The sequence below is a fragment of the Thunnus maccoyii genome, chromosome 12 (genome assembly GCF_910596095.1).
Source record: "Thunnus maccoyii chromosome 12, fThuMac1.1, whole genome shotgun sequence".
In the NCBI taxonomy this organism is placed as follows: Eukaryota; Metazoa; Chordata; class Actinopteri; order Scombriformes; family Scombridae; genus Thunnus; species Thunnus maccoyii.
Window position 1 is genome coordinate 2,477,525 of NC_056544.1, and position 22,542 is coordinate 2,500,066.

A 22,542-nucleotide genomic window follows, 5' to 3' on the forward strand; every position below is an offset into this window, starting at 1 on the left:
TTTGTGTGCATGTGATCAGGGACAGGTGTCTAATTGGGTACAAAATTGGCAACCCCATTGTTTTTCACTGCCATTGCATTCAACAGAAGCTAATCTCGTCATCACTGGCGTCATGTTAAGCCACCGAGGAATGAAAGTAAGTCAGTTAAATGGTCTAGCATGTGTGTGACGTTTTCATATAAACTGCTCTCTTACTGAAAGCTTCTGCATTTGTTATACTGAACGCCCAGTGTTGGGTGTTTTTTTTCCACAGACAGCCACAATAAGAACAAGACATTTTCAGCACTACTGCTAACATGAATTTATTCCTCATGGCAACTCTGGTGATGTAACTGATTTTATCCCTGAAAGCACAGGCCATGTTAGGAATACATTCCATTTCCATTTTGCTGATGATCTACATGACTTTGTTTAAAAAGGTGCCTGTGAGACTAAAAGACTGCAAGATGTTCATGGAAAATCTTCAAGGACATATTTATTAGGAAATATAGTCACCATGGTTAGACATGAAACATATAAATATGATGAAATGGGAACAAACAACTTCACATAACAGCAATCCAGCGACTATATTGCAAGAACAAACACACATTGCACAGTGAGAGGATGGTGTGCAACAGAGAGACAGAGAGAAAGAAAGCATGGAGCGTAGTGGAGTAATTACAGAGAGTGTAGAAACAAAGAAAAAATACTGGTTACTATGATCATGTGCATGTATAGCACATGTTTTAAATGGATTCAGTGCTTTATTTTCAGCTTTTGGCTTGTGAGATCACACACACACGCAGGTGAAGTGGTTAGATGTAGGGCTGTTTTGTTTCTCAACAAACTCAAACTTTTAAAAGTATTGGAGATGAGATCTCATGTACCTGTCCAGTGGACATGCAGGGGACAGCAGGTTCCTGCAGACTCGGGTATGTTCAGTATTGTTAACATGATTGTCATCCTACACGAAAATCAAAATTTGAGCATATACTGCCAAATGAGTGAAGCCTGTCATGATGTAGCGACAGCTCCTGGTAAGCCATCCTACCCTTGATGGTGCTGCACTCAAATTTATCCCAACGGCTTCGCTGACCCGCTTTGTCCATAAATATGCCAAAAGAAGGGATTCCGGGCAAGGCGAAAAGATGCAAAGCAACAGAATGATTGTTATATTCTACATATAAGCTTTTTACCGTAAAGAATATTTGGATGTAACCCGTTTGTAATCACCAACATTTTGATTAATAATTGTTATTTAATTATATTTTTTCTGAGTAACTGTAATGGATTACAATAACATTTTATTTTGTAATTTAATTACGTAATGCCATTACATGTTACTAGTTACTCTCCAACACTGGGTCTTCCATACAAAGCTACCCACCACCCCCCCAGGGGAAGATTATCCTCTCCCATCGCAGGCACAACTGTTGCTCTGTTTTATATGTTGCAGACATTTTCACACATCCATACATGCTAACATCACTGACTGCTGACTTCCACTTTTGCTTCGTTCCTTATTATTCTTTTTATACATAAATATGCTTGTTCATAGCTCGTAAATTCATCTGGTCTTCCATCTTTTTCACAGCCTAGGAGCCAGGCTTTGACAACAGTTATTTCTATGTTGTAATGTAATAATAATAATAATAATAATAATAATAATAATAATATGGAAAATTTTACTTAACAAATACATAAGTAGTTTAATATATATAGTTAAATATCATACCTGCATACCTATTCAAATATTGGCCAACAGCTGACATAAACAAATAAAGGTTGGTCCCTAATAAAGGCCCAGTAGAAACATTGAAGTGTGGTGGTACTGTAATAGTCTACATGGTGATGTCAACATAATGTACATCACTAATACCAACAGTCATTCTGCTGTTTCTTTTTAACACGTATACTGATTTTATTTACTGATTAATTCAGAGCGCTTCTACTTTGCCATTTTTTCAGTCAGTGTTACCAGTTTTACAACACTTCATATGGATGTTTCACATTAAAAGCATATCAGGAAAAGTAAGAATTATGCCGTCTGTGCTGCTGGAATTCTTTTAATATGAAAGATCTATGCAGGAAGTTTTGAATTTTGCTGATGGCAGCTTAACAGCAACTGTAAAAACAGCAAAGGAGAAGCAGCTGGATATACTTCTTAAATGAAAACAACATTACTTTTAGAGAAGAGTGGTGAGTATGTTGTGACTAACTGCACTGATGCAATTAGTGCTGTGGACAAAATTCTCAAGACAACAAGGAGGAAGTGGTGAGTTTGCATTGAACAACGTCAACAGCAAATTAGAATGGAATCAGATCAGAAAACAGGGAAAAGTTTTACAACAATATGATAAAAAATACAAAAGAATAAAGACTTCGACAAAAGGATCACACGGCTTTTGCAGCTGCTAAACCTGTGCAAATGTGACAAAACGTAATTCACAAAGCAGCCGCAAAGGGTGAAATGCACTGCAAACTGCAAACTGCCAAGCAAATAGCATCATGGTGCGCCTGTTTCATTTGTATGTATGTAAATTAGGTAATATAAATACATGCAAATAATCCTCGCTGCAAAAACAGTCTAATTCACTAAGACCAGCGCTAATTGCCACACGCAATTAGGGTGGAGTTATTAGCATCTTGTCTTTGATAGTTGGTGTTAACCGCACACACACTCACTCCTCACTCTCTCTTTGTCTGTCTCTCTCTCTCTCTTCACATCTTCAAGCTTGTGAGGCTTGACTGATATCAAATTGATATTGAATGATATCAAGGGCAAAATCTTCAGTCATACATTAGGGGGGATCAGGTGGGTATGGGGTGGCAGGCTTATCTCAGACTTTCAGCTACTTAAAAATAAAAATGTCCTGACAGCTCTGATGGAGCTCAGGATTCATCCACAAGTGCTGCTTTATTACAAACCATTCCACTGTATAAACCTGAAATCTGTGTGTAACAGCTGATTTGTGTAGCACAACACTGAACATTAATTACTGTCAGATCCCCATTGATCCAATGTTAATGAAGTTACTGCTGCTGTGCCACGTGCGTAAAATGCGCACAGCCTCTTTCTCGGTTAAGAGACGCACTTATTGTTTCAGCTGCTGTACGATGCTGCAGCCAGCTGTGACACACAGCCAGCTGTGGACAACAAACGGAACATCAGTACTGATGTTTCTGCAAAAGCTCAGATACATTCAATGACACCTGAACAACATTATTGTAAGATTCAGACATTAATCTAACAAGTTTCAGACACTGCCTGAGTCACATTACTATTTCCCATCTATAACATAAAAAGAGGCAAAACACATGAGTACAGGTTGTTTTGTGATTGTGGAGAGCTCTGTGTGTGCACACCTCTGCTAATTAAAGGTCCTGCTCTGTCGTAGAATTGGATATAAACTGCTTATAAATGCTACATGGGGGGTGTAATGCAAAAGGTACACACACATGTTTTTGAATGTTAAAACTTACTTACATTCCTGTGTGTTCATGAAAACTGCATTTCAGTGCACTGATGACATACTTATGTGGATAATATTTTCAGACAATACAATTCCTGAGCAGAAGACAGTCAAGAGAGAGGAGAGAGAGAGCATGCAGAGGGAAGGACAGGAGGGGAGAGATGGGGGGAGACAGTGGGGGGGGTGGTGGTGTCGGTGGGGCAGAGGAGTGGAAACAGGTGCAAATCCCAGAAAACCCAGAAGTCATCAATCTTCCACTGAGGTGGAACAAGGCGAGCTGCCCCAGTTGGAGCCACACAGAAACTCTCCATGCTGCCAATATATTACTCTCATTCATTTCCATCTATCACCAGCACTTCCTGCACGACCGCAAGAGCAATTTGACTGGAAATATAGATAGATTTTTTTATTTATTTATTTATTTATTCATGCTTTGCTTTTTTTCACATAAATTGTGTCAAAACGTTGATATAAAATTGATTTTTTTGGGGGGCCTTCAGTCTACGCAGTAGCCTAGAAAGATCATCACATTTAGAGGACAAAAATACTTCCTCTACATCCAGTAATTCAGAATCATTAGTATGACGCTCAGTTAGGATTTTAATCCATTCTGCTTTCTTTTAATGGTAAAGAGGATGTCTCCAGAATTTGACTGGAGTCCACCTGAGGCAAATTCATTTCTGGAGACATCAACAGAAATGTGTCCTTTCGAGGGCAGAGTGGGTCTCACTTTTACCTTGGAATTAAACAAAGGTTGCTGATGATGCAATAAAAACCTTTATTTTGCTCTGAATCAAACAAACACATGAAATAATTACTTTTTCACCCCCAGTATTGATTCTGATAGCTAAACTCAGCTGATAACAAGTACTTTATTTTCTTCCAATTTTTAAAACCAGTGCAGTGCCCGTTCAAAACATGCCGGGTCGATTGCTTGGCCTCCAGCCACTACTTAATACGGTAGATGTGAGGTGTGAATGAGTATATACACCAACAATATGAAAGAAACTAACATTCTATTATACACAGATGTTATGAATAATACGTACTCTAATAGTAAATAAATGTTCTTTACTCATTTCAAGTAAATTAAATTAATGTGCATCCTAAAATAAAGTGGATTAATCATATTGGGCTCTTAGATCGTTCCTATTCTCTGTTCCTTCAGTTTGGATTTGAGTGGGTATGTTTGCTCCAAAGATTTGTGCTTTGTCTGTAGTGGCGCTTCAGTCATCACGGTCTCAGTGTGTATGAAACAAACTGGTTTTGAACTGCCCATGGAAGTATTTGTTTCTTTTTATGCGTGTAACTACAGTCATTGTGTATTGAGCTCTGAGCGCTTCCAAAAAAAAAGTGACCTACACTCAACAATGTACCTGAACGAATCCTGTGTAGTCACTTGCTGCTGATCTGTTAAACGTGCTGCTAACGCTTTCTGCTGCTTTCTGTCTGGACACAAGGTAAGAGTGTCCATTCTTAACACAGCTAAACTGACCTGCTCAACAGTACGTTTGTAGTGTTTTATGATTCCAATTACAAAAACTAAACTAAGCTAAACTTTAATTAGGTAACATTAGTCCTCATTTTCTGAGCTCTTCTCCTTTATCAAACTTAGTTAATCATGTAATAAAATCTATTGAATAATGCTTTGAAACAACCTCTTGTCAAAACGTGTTGAAAATGTCAAAATCTAGTTTTATAAAAAAAAAATAATAATAATAAACCAAACACACATTGACTAAAGCCTGGTTAATGTTGACTAACGAGGAATGTCAGTGTCAAAACTTCCTGCTTCACAGTAAAGGTGTTCCACTGCTTTCATATTAAAATGCATTTATTGTGAAGGCCATGAAAGTGTAAAAGGAAGGCAATGTCAGTTGGTCAGTCCACCACTTTGGTCCAGATTAAAACATGAACTAAACTATTGGATGGATGGACTTTGGTACAGACAGTCATGTTCCCCTCAAGATGAATATCTCTCTATGGTTTATAACCAAATACCTGCAAAACTAACTTCCCATTAGCACAGCTGCACTTTGTGTTTAGTGCTAATTAGCAACTATTATCATGCTAACATGCTAAACTAAGATGGTGAATATGGTAGACTTAGGTTCTGATTTATTTTTAAAGCGTACTTTCTCATCCTTTTGCTTTCTGTATCTTGTGTACAGCACCGTCAAAATTTGGCAGATGCTCGCTATCTCTCCACAGTCAAGGTAGAACTGTATCAATCTGGGAAGGGCCCACTCTTTTAACCTGCTACTGTAGACTTTGTTGCCACTTAAATAGAGTTTGTGTTTGAATGTGTCTGCCCAAAATGATGTCATCCCACTGTGATTTTTCCTGAACCTCTGGGCTTTTTTTGGTCGAGGTCATCTGCCTTTTCTGTTCATTTTATACAAGACAAATAAGGCAACAGGCTTCTGTCTCCAAAATTATCACCTAGTGTGTCAAATCTTGCTTCATTTTATATCATGAACGCTTTAAATAGTTATTGATGTGGTTCAGGGATTTGAGATGTTGCAAGGACATCATCATACAAATGGTTCACTGATTTGTCCGGCTTCCAGCTGGCAGGTAGAATTGATTCTCTGTGAGGGCGAAGATTCACATTTCAATGATGACGTGATGCACACGGCCAAGAAAAAACCCGTAACAAATTCAACTGCAAATTTAACACATATCAAAACCCATCACAAATAGACTAGTTTACTGAAAAAAAGAAAGATAAAAAAGAAAATGCATGAACAGAAAACATGAGGTAGAGACCTTTACAGGGAGCGGTGATTGGAATGTTTGGAATAAGTCAGGACTTGACTTGGAGAAATATGTAATATGTATGTAATATGTATGTATGTATGTAATATTTTCTCGGACAATATCAGGTGTTCAGCTTCTATAAACAAGCACAGGTAACATTGACAACGGACCCAACATGCACATTAATAGCGATAAGCCGTCACGCCTCACCAACTAACTTAGAAACATCTCAAATGATATTCAAACAACAGTTGAAGCATTTTGATTTGACAGTATGATGTTAAACGGGCACAGAGATGAAAACATTTTCAGGTGATCCACTATATTGCTATAAACAACAGAAATCCAGAGATCCCCTTGCATGCATTCCACCTTAAATTAATAGGACATTTGTGTCAGGTGGGACGTGGAACTGCATGTCAAGGCACTTATTCTCAGTAGTTTCTCCTTGATCTACACAAGCTTGGATTCTACCTCATTTGTACATTGCTTTGGACAAAAGCGTCCGCCAAATGAATACATTTAAAATATAAATGTGAAAAGCAGACAATGTTACACAATCAAACATGGAGACAGTATGAGATAAACTTTTTGCTGATGGTGACTGCAAGTCATATGTGCGGCGGTATAAAAATATTTCAGTTATTATGTTGGTATCATCTTGTGCAACATAAAGGATTGTAGTCTGTAAAGGGAGGAATAAAGAAAACTCACCCAAAGGATGGTGAACTTCTTTATGACCTACCAAGAGTAGGCAGGAGGCTGAAAAGCAACAAAAATACAATTTACTTCAATGGAGTCCAGCTTAATTTCATTATTCAAAATAGAAATAAAATCCACGCTAAATCCAAACATCTGCACTTCAGATGTGACAAGACTTCTTGGGAACGCACACTTAAAGTCAGCAAGAGCTGAGGGCTGTCCACATCCACTATTTCAAAAGGGGCCTCAACTAGACTTTGCTCAGAAAATTACCCATAATCCACAGCAATAAGGAAGTGGCAATGTTTTATCTATATTATATCATCATTATAATGATATTTATCATATTATATCATATCATATATGTGAGGCCCTGCACCTGACAGTGATGTAGTCGCATAGGCTATAGTGATATTAAGAGAGAATCAGAACAAATATTCATATTGATACAGTTTTCAACATACTGAGCACACTGATGGGGGGCAGTAGAGAAGTGAATAATGAATCATTTGGAAAGTTTTTATCCTTTTTTTTGCTGTGTGTTATGTTGTTTATTGAAATGAAAGCATGTGAGACGTTTAGAGGGAAAAATCACTATTTGGTGGAGCTGTTAACAACTCATAGACATGTGAAATGTGACCCCAACTACACACTGCTTTTTGTAAGACATCAAAAGCCAAAAAGATTGGAAACCACTGGTTTCATCTTCAACAATGTGTTGTATTTTAAAAGCTTGTTTTATTATCCATTGTGTCAAATCTTCATCTGAAAAGTAACTAAAGCTGTAACTTAAGCAAATAAATGTAGTGGAGTGGAAGTATAAAGTAGCATCACATGGAAATACTCAAGTAAAGAACAAGTACCTCAAAATTGCACTTAAGTACAGTACTTGAGTAAATGTACTTAGTTACATTCTACCACTGGTGCTTAGATTCTTCCAGGCTGTGTTCTTTGAAAGGAGGTTAGCTAAGATGCAAGCCACCTCTTTATGCCAGGCTTAGTTTTTCCCTGGAGGTGCCCCAATTGAAGCTCCAGTCAACCAGCAGAGCTTTAGGAGATAACCAGTGAGGATTTGACTCTTTCCTGTGACAGGGCCAAGCACTCAGAGGATGATGCTGCTGCCGAAGTTGAATAACACTGTTAGGTTGCACTCTGTTATCATTAGTGATGCTCTACTGTCTTTATCTAACACCAGTAATCCCATTATGAATAACCAACTGTGTGTTCATCTGTTGCTGTGGGCAAACACTGCTGAATTAGCAGTGACATCACTGCTGTTCACATCTGGCTGCTCCAGTGGGGCATGAAGTCAGGACCAGAATCTTTACATTAAAATGCAACGCAGGTCAAACTGTACTGACTGATGTATTGCATGTTATTACTATGTGCATTATGGGTTAGCGGCCCCAGCCTCTCTTCCACTATTTCTTACTACTACTTCCTTATTTTCTTAATCATGTGGCATCATTCAATTATGTTCATATCAATCCTTATAACATTGAGTTCATTTAAATCAAATCAGATACAGTATAGACAAAATGATAAACTTAGAAGAAGGGAAAAAAAAAAAAAACTTTTATAGTTGACTTTTGTATTTTCAGAGCAGTTTCAAGCCACATTTATGTTTGGATGTCTGCAAATGCAACTTTCATCTGAACACACAGATCTGATGTTTCTGGTCATTGCACCATGCATCCTCACCAGGATCCACACAACCCTCTGAACTGAGTAGCAGTAGCAGCAATAACAGTAGGAGCAATTTTAAAGCCCATGCTGAAACCAGGGCTCCTCTCGTTTCTTCTTCACCTTTATAATGTGATTTATTCATTGCGGGCTTCTACATATGCATCAATAAGCAATAACTTTAGTCATTATTTCTGCTGCTATGTGTCCGGTGCAGATGGTGATTTGACTGTGTGGGCTGTGGTTGTTGCTTAGTTATGTGGTTGTTTACTCTTGCACAGCATTAGAAATGGGCAACTTTTATAATAAGATGTCAACAAGTGTTTAAATAATCTGACATTAGACCTGTGGTGTAAACAGCCACAGACTAACACAGTGGAGGAAATGCATAAATTTAGTAAAACCAACAACATTAAACTGTACTTCACAGTGTTAAGAGGCAGTGATTAATGTTAATATGCATAAGTAGGCTTTATTTAGCTTTAATGTTATATTACATAGCCAGTAGTGGACATTGCTGTCCACATACTTTTGGTCTAGGTCTGTTTTTTATGGTTTCGCTAGACCCCTCAGTTCCAGTGAAGGGGCATCTGATTGCTACAGCATATAATGATATTTTAGACAAGTGTGTGCTTTCAGCTGTGGCAGCACTTTATGTTTTGGTCTTTACAGAAATGGTCTCCCTAGTTTTTCCCACTTTTTTATTCAACATATTTGGGATGAACTGGAACACAGCCAGGCCTTATCACAGTGACACACCTATAGCACGTTTAGCAATTCTCATTTATTTAAGGATCTAAGTTCATTCTTGAGCTCGGAAATGGTAGCAATCCCAACTTAAGGTCCACTTACTAGCTTTGTCTGGAGCTTTCAACAGCTTTTTAAGCCAGCACAAATGAAAAGTCCAAAGAGTGCTATAGATGAAGCTATTGAGCTCCCATGTGTCGACCAGACCACCAGACAAGAACATTAGTATTAGGTGATTCCACAAACCCCTGATTGTAATTATTTCTTTCTACGATGTCTGTGCATGGCAACTATGTTGTGATTAAGGCTAGAGAAAGGTTGTGGCAAATAAAGTGTCATTAAGGTATGGTTAGATTTGGACAGCAAAAACACTTTGCTAAGTTAAGGAAAGATTGTGGTTACGGCTTTTTTTTTTTTTTTTTTTTTAAAGGCACATGTTATGTGCAGGTTTGTAAACAGGAGGCAAATTCTGGTCTTCGTGCATGGAGGACAGATGTGCTACCTGGCCATCCATCTACTTTACTTTAAAGGGCACACATCTCCCTGCACTGGCACTAAATGTTATAAATAAATTGTGGGGTGCAAAATAATTGTACAGTATGGATGTAATTCCAAAGATACTGGGTTGCATGCCAACAGATCCATCTCCAAGACAACTGAGCAACCTCCGTCCACTGATGAAGACTGTGTGAGTGAGCTTGAAGCTCTGGAAAAAGCTAGTCAGTGGACCTTAAATTGGGATAATCTGGTCAAACTAATATTTCTAAGGTCGAGAATGAATTTTGATGCTTAAATCACAAATGCTCTGTGTCTGAATGGGAGCAAATCAATGCAGCCAGGTCCCAAAATCTGGTGCAAAGCCTTCTCAGAAGAGACATAAAGGACCATTATGATAAGAATGCATCTGGTATTCATAATGTCTCTTTTAAACCAAATCCATCTGTTAACACCAACTTTTACACTGGAATCAAAATCTCATAGCAGGTTGATCTTATGTAGAGGTAAGTCAGTATAAGTCCTCAAATTCTTAAATTCTACAAACAAGACCCAGATGTTATCCACTAGAGATCAGAGCCACTTATTATATTCTAACTTTACACAGGCAAAAGACATATCCATCTCTCTAACAAAAAATGAGCTCAGTCCAAGACTGAACTCCACTTCTGATAATTTATTTAGCACATGCAGACATTTCAGACAAGACGCCATCCTTCAGTGTGCTGCTGTCAACCCTGTTTGTCATAGGTGTTCTTGTAGTTACAGTATAATCAGGCTGAGGAATATAAAAAAGCCTTCCAGTATAAGTCTAATTTAATGTGTGTTCCTGCATTATTGCTATAATTTTATCTTGTGTTCTACAAGTTTTCATCTGTTTCTGAAATTATTACACAACTACTTATTACAAACAAATGTGGTGATGGTGAGTGATGTTGTAGGCACAATTGCTGTCATTCCCCCTGAATGGGAGTATATCATTAGTTTATTTCAGTGTTGCCTCCTGCTGCTGTCAAAGTCAAATCTGCTGTCCATTGAGCTGCTCCCATCTTCAAACCCTAGCTTACCACAATATATATATATATATAATACACCAATGCAAAGAAATATACTACAAATGTATCTAACATGCAAACAAAAGTACAGTATACCAGTACAATTCATACATTAACAATAAAAGAAATCAAATCAATAAATCAAATAATTGCTCCGTCTGTGAAATTATAGAAAATAGAGAAAACTGCCCCAAGATGTTCTGATCTGAACAAACACTTTACATTAATCAATATATGCAAATGGCTAAACTCAGATGTATAACAATTCAAAGATTTGTTTCATGAAAAATTGCAACGAAAGTCCTTCATTGATTTAAGAACAGAGTGTTGCATTCCTAACTCGGGATGTTGTCCCTTCACTTATCAAAGAACATATGTTGACTCCTGGATTCTCTGAAGTAGAGGAAATATCAATGTATTCAATTACAATTAAAGGTAAAATTAGTGAATTTTTTGATATTCTATCTAAAGGAGGTCATTCATCTTTCCTAACTCTATTAAAGATTTGGGAAAAAGATCTAGGGATGGCTTTAGATGAGAATACCTGGCTAAACATTTGTGAAAGATTTACAAGATCATTTACAAGTAACAAAATCAAGGAAGTTCATTTTTAGATTTATCCATAAATTCTATCTCACTCCTGTAAAGATGCACCAAATTTCCAAAAATAATTCATCAAACTGTCCTAGATGTAAAACTAAAGACAGAACATTTATGCATCTGTTGTGGCAATGCCATCTGTTCTCGAATTCAATTCATTCCTTTATTAAATCGGTTTTGGAAATAGAATTTGATTTAAACTCTTGTTTCTATTTATTAAATGATATGCCAGATTTTCAATTAGATCTTTTCTGAGGGTATACATGCAATGTATTTGGTCCTTCATTACATGTAGCCTATAGTGTTGTGGTCATTGATATGCTGTAAGTGTAATCTAAATATACTTAAGTACACACCTCAGACTTTTACAAACATAGGTTGTACTTTAGGGAATTTCTTAAAAATATACTATTTTGGTAGGCAAAAGTAACCAAGAACACATCAATAGTATAATTTCATTATATTTAAGCACATCTTGAATACAACTTGTAACAACTTGAGTGGTTTCAATTTAACACAACTTTAGTATAATTTCATTATATATATATATATATATATATATATATATATATATATATATATATATATATGTATATGTATATGTATATGTATATATATATTATATATATATACACTAAGGTACGCTAAGGTGTATAAAGTGCGATTTCAAAAAATATACTTCAGTATACTTTTTGTTTGTTTGTTTGTTTTTATTTTGTTTTGTTTACTTGGGCATATGGGGGTGGAGGGAAGGGATGGGGGATATGAGGATACTCAGTGTACAGTTATGCTGTATATTTATCCATTGATGCTGGTTATTGTACACTCTGTGGAAGTAAAAAAGATGTTGAAAAAAAAAAGACATAAAATAAAGAACTGAAGCAAATCATCACATTTAAGAAGCTACAACCAGAGAATGTTTGCCATTTGTACTTGGTAATTAATCAATTATCAGATTATCAGTTAATGACAAATGTTCTGTTGGTTACCTAATTATATCAGCTCTATTTAAACAAGTGACAGTCCCTGATTTAATCCTGCTGGCATGAACATATCCAAAAACATTCTTTATTGTTGATTTAGTTCTCTTGTGGAGTTTTTGTTGCTTCATTGCCCATTTATTCAAATTACTTACAGTGTGGTTGTAGCTGTTCAAGTGTCTCATGACTGCTTTTTCATCACAGTTGCTAAGTGAACATTTCTCACTCACACAGTGGCCTTTTAGAAAATATACTACACGAGTTTGTGACACAATTTCGTGTCCCTATTATCTCAACATCAACTCAAGTAATCTCTCATCACAAGAGTCTTTCAGAGGAATATTCACTGTTATTCAATAACGAGAGTAGCTGTTTGTCTCCTCCAAAGCTTCCATTTTATTTACTTTAGCTCATTTCTGCAGTAAATATATTTTTTGCTTGAAACATCAGAGAGATGTCTGTAGAGTGACCTACGTAAGTGTAGAGTAGTCTTGGATATTTCATTATTTGTTGTCTGACTTTTGAAGATTTATTGAAGATCTGAGGAATACTTGTATCCTGCTACAATGAATGAATGCTAAGTTGAACACATTTTATGTCCCAACTTAAAGCTGCACCAATCGATATTTTATATTAAAACAGGAAAAAGAAATACTACATATATTGTGAAAGGGGTTTGTCGTAGTGACAGAAAATTATCACCATACTGCAGTTCACCTCAGCTCTATGAATGTTTTAGCGTCTTTTAGCTCATTGTTTTGGTTTTAAAGCAACTTTACTGTTTTGATTCATTCTCACAGCTCTCATCAACCTCATTTCCAGCAGGCAGCCACTGTAAACTTCCTGTCCAACCCAAACTGCAGACAGACAAAGTTAGAGACATACTGGAGCATTTAGCTGCAATAGAGATATTTCCCTCAGGAGTTGGTGGAGAACAGTACAGAAGTAAAAGCAGAATAACAAACATGACCTCAAATGAATGCTAATATTAACTGTGTCTGCTGGATGGTTACTAACACATTCAGCTTTTAAGCCTTTACAGCTTTTTGCACTGCAAACAAGTGCCAGAAAAATCCAGTTAATGCAGTTTTAAGTGCGACATCAAAAACAAAGCAAACATAATATAAGAATTATCATCAAATGTTTTGTGATTTTACTGTCATCTGTTTTTTCCTGTATGATTTGTTTGTTTCCAGTTAGGTCCCAACCAGCTTCCAATCCATTTATTATGTTCCATCTAGTGCTGCAGCTAACGATTATTTTCATTATTGATTGGTCTGTCGATTATTTTCTCAATCAATTAGTTGTTTGGTCTATAAAATTGTGAAAAATGTCAATCAATATTTCCCGAAGCCTAACGTGATGCCCTCAAAATATCTTGTTTTGTCCCGACCAACAGTCCACAATCCAAAGATATTTAGTTTACTGTCACAGAAGACTAAAGAAACCAGAAAATATTCACATTTGAGAAGCTGAAATCAGAGAATTTGCAGCTCTAGTTCCTTCTTATATGAAGAAATTCATACTTACTGCATATCCATAAATGCAGCCTCACATTGTACATGTTTATTATTATCTTCTCATAAATATCGTGAATGTACAACAAATATTCTAACAGTATCATAATTATTTGACAGGTTAGCCATTTTCCAAGTGTGTATGTATGTAATGATTATAGTATCCTTCCATAAATAACTTTTTTTTTGATGTAATGATTATTAATACATGTTATACAATCAGATAAGTGACACATTATTCTCCACAGTAAGGTATCAACATAGATAATGTAACAATATCATCATGTACATTTATTCTGACATTACTAGGACTATACTTTATCACATATGTAAGGGATTTTGTATTACATCATTGGGAAATGTCTTTATTCATGAAGACTGTATGAGCTTAAAGATGCATTCCGTAATTTTCCTCTCAGCCCACCGTTACCATAAGAAGCTCACCACGGCTCACAGTTGAGCTTTAAAAGATCAACACCGAGCTAGGAGGTTGTATCGGAGTTTTGTATGGTCCTATAACAAAATAAGGAAATGTGTCTTTAAGGGGACGTTATTGCGAGAACAGGTAATGTTGACTTTCATTTAACGCTGCTAGAGTTTCACCTTTGTGTGCTCACCAACTAATCTGCTACATTGCATTCTAACTTCTCCTGCCTACTAACCCTATTATCAAGCCCTACAGCCGGCGAAACGAAGGCTGCACTTCCTGAGAACAAACTGCTTTCAAGCTTCATATCACACAATCATAAACTGGTCATCAGGATTAAAACACAGGCATGTTCTTCCACAGTGAGTGAACAGGCTTTCCTGTTTAGGAATGCGCAACATGTCCTGATTGCAGCGCCTCTACTGTAGCTGTCACTTCTTTAATTGATTTAAGAGAACCCTGAAGCTCCCCAACCCCCCTCCCCCCCGGCTTACTGTCCCACCTCTCATGTTAAATACTTCAGGAATAACCTCGATACTTGGCAACACATGAAATAAACCATCATTAAGAGAGAGAAGTGTACCAAAGAGACTTGGTTTTTATAAATGTGGAGTGTTAGAGTCAGTGCCCTTTGGTACATTTTCTCATCAACATGCTGTGTTAGGAGTGAAAAGAAGAGCCAGTTACCTCACACAAGCCTCTCAGTGTCCCTCCGTACTGCTGCTGAGTATATTAAGTCCAAATATTTCATCTAACTCTGTCTGCGCTGAGTCCGCTCTCTCCGCTCACCCTGTTGAACTAAAAAGCACGCTCTATCTGCCCCTCGCCCTCTCTTCTCTTCTCTGCGTATCCTCTAAGCTCTCTCTCTCTCTCTTTCCCTCTAAGTCCCTCCCTCTCTCTGCCTCTTTCTCTATCATACATCCCTTGACCCCCCTCCCCCCCCCTCCCTCCCATCCTCTCTCTCTCTTTCTTTCTCTCTCTCTCTCTCTCTCTGTCCCTTGATGTACTTCCATCCAATCCCTCCCTGCTGTTTACTCTCTAGATTTCTCTCTCAAATACCAATTTGCTTCAATGGCAGAAATGTTAATTAAGGAAACCGTTGTCATAACAAATTGTACAAGACTTACTATGTAAGTATAACAATTCAGAATTTTTAAGATAATACTTTAGCATTATGGGAAAAGAGTAGAAGATCAATATCTATTTCAAATTTCTATACATTAAAGCTGCATTCACACCATGTCCGCACAATGGCAAGTTCTGAAAACCACTTGGGAGCGTTCATACATTAGTTCAAGATGGATGCCCCATTGCTAGTTTTGTATCTGTATCTGTATCTGTCACAACAGATAAATATGTAAGGGATAATGTACAGCGAGCAGGTCATTATTGTGAAATTAACCCCGACAGGGTGACGCAGGTGCTCACTTTACATTATCCCGCTTATTACATGGCTATTTACTAAAGAAATCAATAATCTGACACAAAATATTGATTTAAAAATGATTTTATTTATTTAAAAAAATGAGATTAGATTCTATGAATGGAACTGTGTGCATAGCAACATAAATATCTATTAAAACTTTGTAGCCTTCTTAAGATCAGGACGTTTCTGTCGTTCTTCTATATGTTTCCCTCTTGCTGGGGCTTTGCAGTTGACGCACCTGGAAACACAATTGTTACTAATATTGCAACTGGTAACAATAATACTATTATCACTACTGCCTATCGCTTAAGTTAGGATTGGAGGACAGGATCTTGCTCCACTTTGCCCTCTGTGTGATAGTAGGGTGTCGTGAATGAGATGCAGTTGGTGCTTTTACTTCTTTCTGTGGATTGATATTACTGGACATTGTCCTCCAGAGTCTATGATCACAACTGCGTCCATAGCAACGATCAGTTATTCATAGCAGCGGTCTGCTATTCAGAAAATAATAGACTGTAAAATGGCGTAATTGACCAACAGAATGGAGTATTCAACAAAGCAGTGCAATAAGCTATATTAGCTATTTGTGTAGCAGTTCATTAAAAAGTGAAACCAGATACAGAAAACAGTGTAGAGATCATTTTTATTCAGCTGAACTGATTCAATTAGCGTTAATATTGGATTTTCTGAAGATGTAACTGCTGGCAATGGCAGCTTTGCAGCCAAATTGTCACCAGTTTGTTGACACTTCTGTAGTTCTTGTCAACAAGATTTCATAGCTGTTAGGAATTCCTGATATCTCCAAATCTAAATGGGAGGCTTACATAAATGTTTTTTTTTCCATAATGGTCAGTATGATATACTAATTACTGAGCTGCTGTCAGGGAGAGTTTAGCTTAGGATAAAGACTGGAGCCAAGGGGGTACAGTTAGCTTGTTGTGTTGTTAGCATGTATAGCATGTAGACTGTATATAAAGATGGACGAATGGCAAAGGAAAGCCAAAATATTGCATTTATGAGAGCCGTCAACTTGCTTGAGTGACATCATTTGCAACCAGAGTCTGCGCAGTAGAGTCGAGGGGGGCGGGTCGATGGCCCGAAGGACACGCCCCTTTAACTTGACTGACAGCTGCCGAGAGACAAGTGAACCCAGAGCCACGATGAAGATAAACCAACAAAACCGGCCAGTAACCACCAGCTATAGCTAGTAGTGAATCACCAATGAAAATGTAGATTAATGTCTTCCATCAGAAACTGCTGTGGTCACTCAGCTCATCTGCTGCGTCTGACGGAGCTTTGTGAGTGGCTGTCAATCACCGCTGTCAATCATGACGTCACACTCCCTTTTCATAGCATCGCTAACTAATTAAAAACAAATCTATCAGAAAATGAGCACTTGAACATACATCAGTGTGATAAGAACTACCTAAAATGACAGAAATCATCTTCGGGAAAAATGTATTTGACATGCACTTTGATTTTCTTGTCTGGTCCATGTCCCGTTTATGACCTATACTGAAACCAGCCACCAGGGGGCGAAAGAGATATTTTGGCTTCACTGGGGAGCTGTCATGTTGTACATCTTTATATACAGCCTATGGTTGTTATCAACTACTCTAAAGATGTGTTCAGACTTGTAGAAAGTTTTTGTAGAAAATGTTCAATGTTCAGTGTTTTTACCTGTAATCTCCGGGTCCGTTTGTTCTGGAGAGGAGGAGACCTCTGCGGGTAATTCGGCTCCCGGTAAAAACATCTCGAATGATTAATACTGGAGTAATCCTATCCCAGTGAAGCTTGTTATTTAACAACGAAGACAACAACTCCCATGATCCCTTGCTACTTCACACCGTCATCACACTCCGTCCTTTGTTATTGTTTTGATTGAGAGACCCCCAGCGGCTGAAATTACATATTGTGCGTTTAAGCATTATCGCTCTGCCAGCTGTTTTGCTGTATTGTAGCTAAGGTGCTATTAGCTGCATAGAAGTGCTAGGTAAATGGCACGATACTCCTACTAAAACCACAAAGTATTGCTTTTATATTACTGTTTATGTCTGACTTAGCCAAAGGAAATAAAACGTATTAGTCAGTCAGCTTTACAATTGCTGGTAGAAGCGATTTAAAACTTTGAACAGAGCCAGGCTAGCTGTTTCCGCTTGTTTGTCCGCTACGATGGCGTCTACCAAAGAGTAACTTACACACATACAAGATAATACATCGGCGTTGTGGTTGTTCCACAGAAACTGTTACTGTTGACTTTTATTTAATTTTAAGCCACATTTTCATGATAAATTTAGGTTGCTTTTAACTATATCTTTTAGCCGAAAGAAGGATTTTAGTCATTGGATGTCTAGATCTTAAGTTACCAGAGAAATAAACTGGGCAAACATTAGCAGCAGCTCGGCTAACAGCCCCTCCAGGAAGTCCGGTGGTCACCAAACATCGTCGGAGAAACGCTGATTTTTTTTTTTTGGTAAAACAGCTTTAATTAGTATTTTAACGATTTTAATCTGTGTGTACGCTTCTTTCTGGAGAGAAGGAGACCTCTGTGGACAATTCGGCTCCCAGGAGAAACCAGCAGTTAGCAGTAGCTCGGCTAACAGCCCGTACCGGACGTCCGGTGGTCGCCGTACATCGTCGGAGAAACACTAATTTTTTTAGGTGAAACAGCTTTATTCAGTGTTTTTACCTGTAATCTCCGGGTCCGTTTGTTCTGGAGAGGAGGAGATCTCTGCGGGTAATTCGGCTCCCGGTAAAAACATCTCGAATGATTAATACTGGAGTAATCCTATCCCAGTGGAGCTTGTTATTTAACAACGAAGACAACAACTCCCATGATCCCTTGCTACTTCACACCGTCATCACACTCCGTCCTTTGTTATTGTTTTGATTGAGAAACCCCTAGTGGCTGAAATTACATATTGTGCGTTTAAGCATTATCGCTCTGCCAGCTGTTTTGCTGTATTGTAGCTAAGATGCTGTTAGCTGCATAGAAGTGCTAGGTAAATGACACGATACTCCTACTAAAACCACAAAGTATTGCTTTTATATTACTGTTTATGTCTGACTTAGCCAAAGGAAATAAAACGTATTAGTCAGTCAGCTTTACAATTGCTGGTAGAAGCGATTTAAAACTTTGAACAGAGCCAGGCTAGCTGTTTCCCACTGCTTCTGGTTTTTATACCAAGCTATGCTAACTACATCCTAAATACAGATCTATACTTAACAGACAGACAGGACATGGATATTTATCTTCTCATCTCACTCTTTGAAAGAAAGTGCAAAAGCATATGTCTCAAATGAAAGACATTACAACATTTTGAACAATTATAAAAGAAAAAATAAATTGTTGAAAGCAAATCATTCAAAAATAATGATGATAATCAAATAAATAAATAATACATATGATAGGATGAGATATAATTTAAATGTAATGTATTCTCTTTGTCTCTCTGTTTGGCTGTTACTCTTTTACCTCAGTCTGTTGCTGAAAATGTCACTAAACTTATTTTTCTCTCTTCCTCTGGCAGAGCCTCTCACTCTGATTCTCCCTCTCTTTTCATTTTATCTTATTCCCTTGTTCCCTCCCCCTCCTCCTCCACACAACCCCCACCCACCCCCCACCCCCAGTCCCCCTCATCCAACCCTCCCGGTAAAGATAGTTCAGAGTTGTTGACAGAGTATCAGTCGTGAAGATTCCAGGCAAACGGTCTGTTTCTCTGCCGGCTGTTTTCGCTGTATTGTAGCTGAGACGCTATCTGACTGCATTTCCCCTGAGCTTCTCAAGAAGGGCTCTCTCCTAGCACTTAATCACACACACACACACACACACACACACACACACACATACACATGCACGCACACACACACGCTCTTACAAGTATGCCTGTTATGACAGCCAAGTACACAAACACTGACTGAGCACAATATGAGCACAAACAGAGGATGACTTTACCCGCAAGTGTGGTTTTGTATGAGTAAAGACAAAAGAAAAAAAAAGACATAAGAAAAAAAAAGATGGCATTTATGCACACAAATAAACATAACCCCGCACACACACACACACAAACACACACATTGTAGACCAAATCAACATATATGTGTGACATGTATGAAGACACTGGCACACACTGAAACACTTCTGACGTGACATGCATTCGCTGCCACACAAGCAGCAGGTGAACACACACACACACACACACACATACGAACAAATACACACAAAGACTAGCTTGTGGATTAGCACCGCCCTCCCACTCCCTCATCTTAAAGCTTGACGCTGCAGGGGTCTCCAATGCCACAAAGACCCTCATCTGGCTCCCATCTTAACCAATTAAAGACTTAACATGTGATGAGATGCTGTGTTGGTGTGTGTGTGTGTTTACAAGGAGGCCTGGCAGTCATTGCTTATATATTCATTTTTATATTTATATTTTTATTTATGTTTTTACATTTTTTTTTTTCATATTTATAAATGTGTGTGTGTGTTGTGGCGAATGACATGCAGCCTCATTACTTGACAGTATGCAGCTCAGTCTCTCCGGCTGGGTAGTTTGACAAATGATCAGAGCTTTTCTATATGTGTCTTTAATCTAACTGCTAATCAGAAAAAGCTGCAGCTCTTGCATTTTTGATAGAGTCTTGATGGATGAATGTCCCTCACTGCTGACTGACCTATATACACACAACACTCCAACCTCTCTCTTGTGTTGCTCCTGCTATTTTCCTCTGTGCTTTTATCTCATTGACAGACTACCGTGGTGTCCCTGCCTCTGCCCGTCTTACCTCCACTTTGTCTCTCTCTTATCTCACTCTGCCATTTTTTCAACTCAAGGGCCGAGTCAAAAAAAAAAGGGCAGAGGGACACTTATACATATCAACCTGTACATTTGCTCTCACCAGAATGGATATTAATTATCAGACAGCTTGAAACTTTGTTCAATCTCCTCCACAATAAATCAAACGAACCAAGTGCGTGTGTGTGTTTACACTTACGGAATATGTCCAAATTATTGTTATTGATACATTATTCATTAGTTATTTACTACTAAGATATTGTTCAAACTACTAACACAGACACACACACACACGCAAATCCCTTTTCATAAAATGGAACTCCTCAAAAAGGAATAAAACACTACATTGAAACACTACTATATTTAGACGGCCTTTTACTATTTTAATGTTACCTCACATTGTACTATATCCGGAGTCATCTGCAGAAATTGTTACAGACTGCTGAAAATATACAAAAAACATAACAATACACTGGTTTTCCAAATTGTATTTCAATTAGGCCAACTATACATACAAAACAAAGTACTGAAGGACAAATGCACAGTAGGTTTCATTCAATAAAAGCATTGTATGGCTTTAAAGTAATATTTGACATAAACAATAGAAGACAATACAGTGGTATTGGTATGGTGTAGTCAACAAACTTCTTCTCAAATGCCAACCTGTCCAGCTGGTTCACACATATTGTAGGATATGGGATCATGTTAATAAACCAACCTGGTTTACTGAATACTGGATTGTCAGCTATTAAATTATATGATTTTAATATAATCTGGATCAGCTGTGAATAGCTGTTGTCTTTGACCTCCAGCAGGTCAACTAGAAGATCCAAGATCCAAAAATATGACCTGAATGGTTGGAGAGCTAGAAAAAAAAAACAGTTTTGTTTTCCAATATGAAATATAGGCTAGTCATTATTTGATGATTTAGTGGTTCTCAACCTTTTTTTCATTACTAGACACACTGTGATAAGATGACATGCCTAAAGAATCCCCCAATCTGAGTGAAACTACTAGCATTCACAGCTACTGTCATATTTATGACTCACCTGAAACAACATAGAAACAGTCAAGTCTACGTCTATGTTCAAGTCCTGTTGAATTTGTCTGGAATATAAACTAAGCAGGCAGTCAGTTGTGGTTGTTTATTCTAGAGGAATACAACAAAACCACCAAATCTGGCTGCTGAGGTTCAGTCAGCTTGAAGATGCATAATTTGTGAAACTGTTCCAGAGCACATTGGTGCAGCTGGGGTGCAACATACAGTATCTGTGTCCAGTGGCCACATTTTTTACTCGTCCATGCATCTGATGTCACATGTCTGATGGGATAAATATATAGTTTTCAATAAACATATCTGCCAAGTCACAAAATGTTCATCCAGATCATACCTGCACATTGTTAACTGTCAATGTATTTTATTAGGTTTTTCCTACAATATCCACTCATGCCAAACAAAATCTGTTCCTAGCAAAAACCATGGACCACCAGTTGAGAAAAGGTGGTATAGACTTACTGACACCTTAAAATGCAAAAGCCGAAGATTCCAGCTTCCTTCATTCTCTAAACAATGCTTGACCACATTGGGTGCAGCAGAATTACTATTTTAAACAGGATACATAGCTGAACACAGGCATTTTCCACCTATGCATTTTCCTGTTTGACTGAAACAAGCCACAATCCCTTTGCATTGAAATTAGGAGATATACTTAGCTTACAAATTGCCTCTGACTTAGAAAACTATCTGTCCACCTCCCTCTGGGTTTGGAGATCTTAAGGGCTTTCATGACTAATGAAAAAGGTTTGCAGGGGACATCTACAGTATATTGGAGCTATACTGCTCCAGTCTGATTTAATTCTCTTCTTTGCACTGAGGCCCCACTCACAGGCAGCAGATCC

At 37.8% G+C, this 22,542-nt stretch overlaps 1 protein-coding gene across 3 annotated transcripts in view; it reads right to left on the reverse strand.

The window, feature by feature from the left end:
* LOC121908968 (cadherin-12-like) overlaps window positions 1-18,571 on the reverse strand; it is a 133,161-nt gene extending 114,590 nt beyond the window's left edge. For 2 of the 3 annotated variants that reach the window (XM_042429300.1, XM_042429302.1), the window contains exons 1-2: window positions 18,537-18,571; window positions 6,930-6,977 (exon numbers count right to left, since the gene is read on the reverse strand). The gene's annotated coding sequence lies outside the window, so the exon portion shown is untranslated. Of the gene's footprint in view, window positions 1-6,929; window positions 6,978-15,108; window positions 15,224-18,536 lie in introns of those variants that run through there. The other variant, XM_042429301.1, reaches the window with a different exon arrangement.
* Window positions 18,572-22,542: the final 3,971 nt, after the last annotated feature.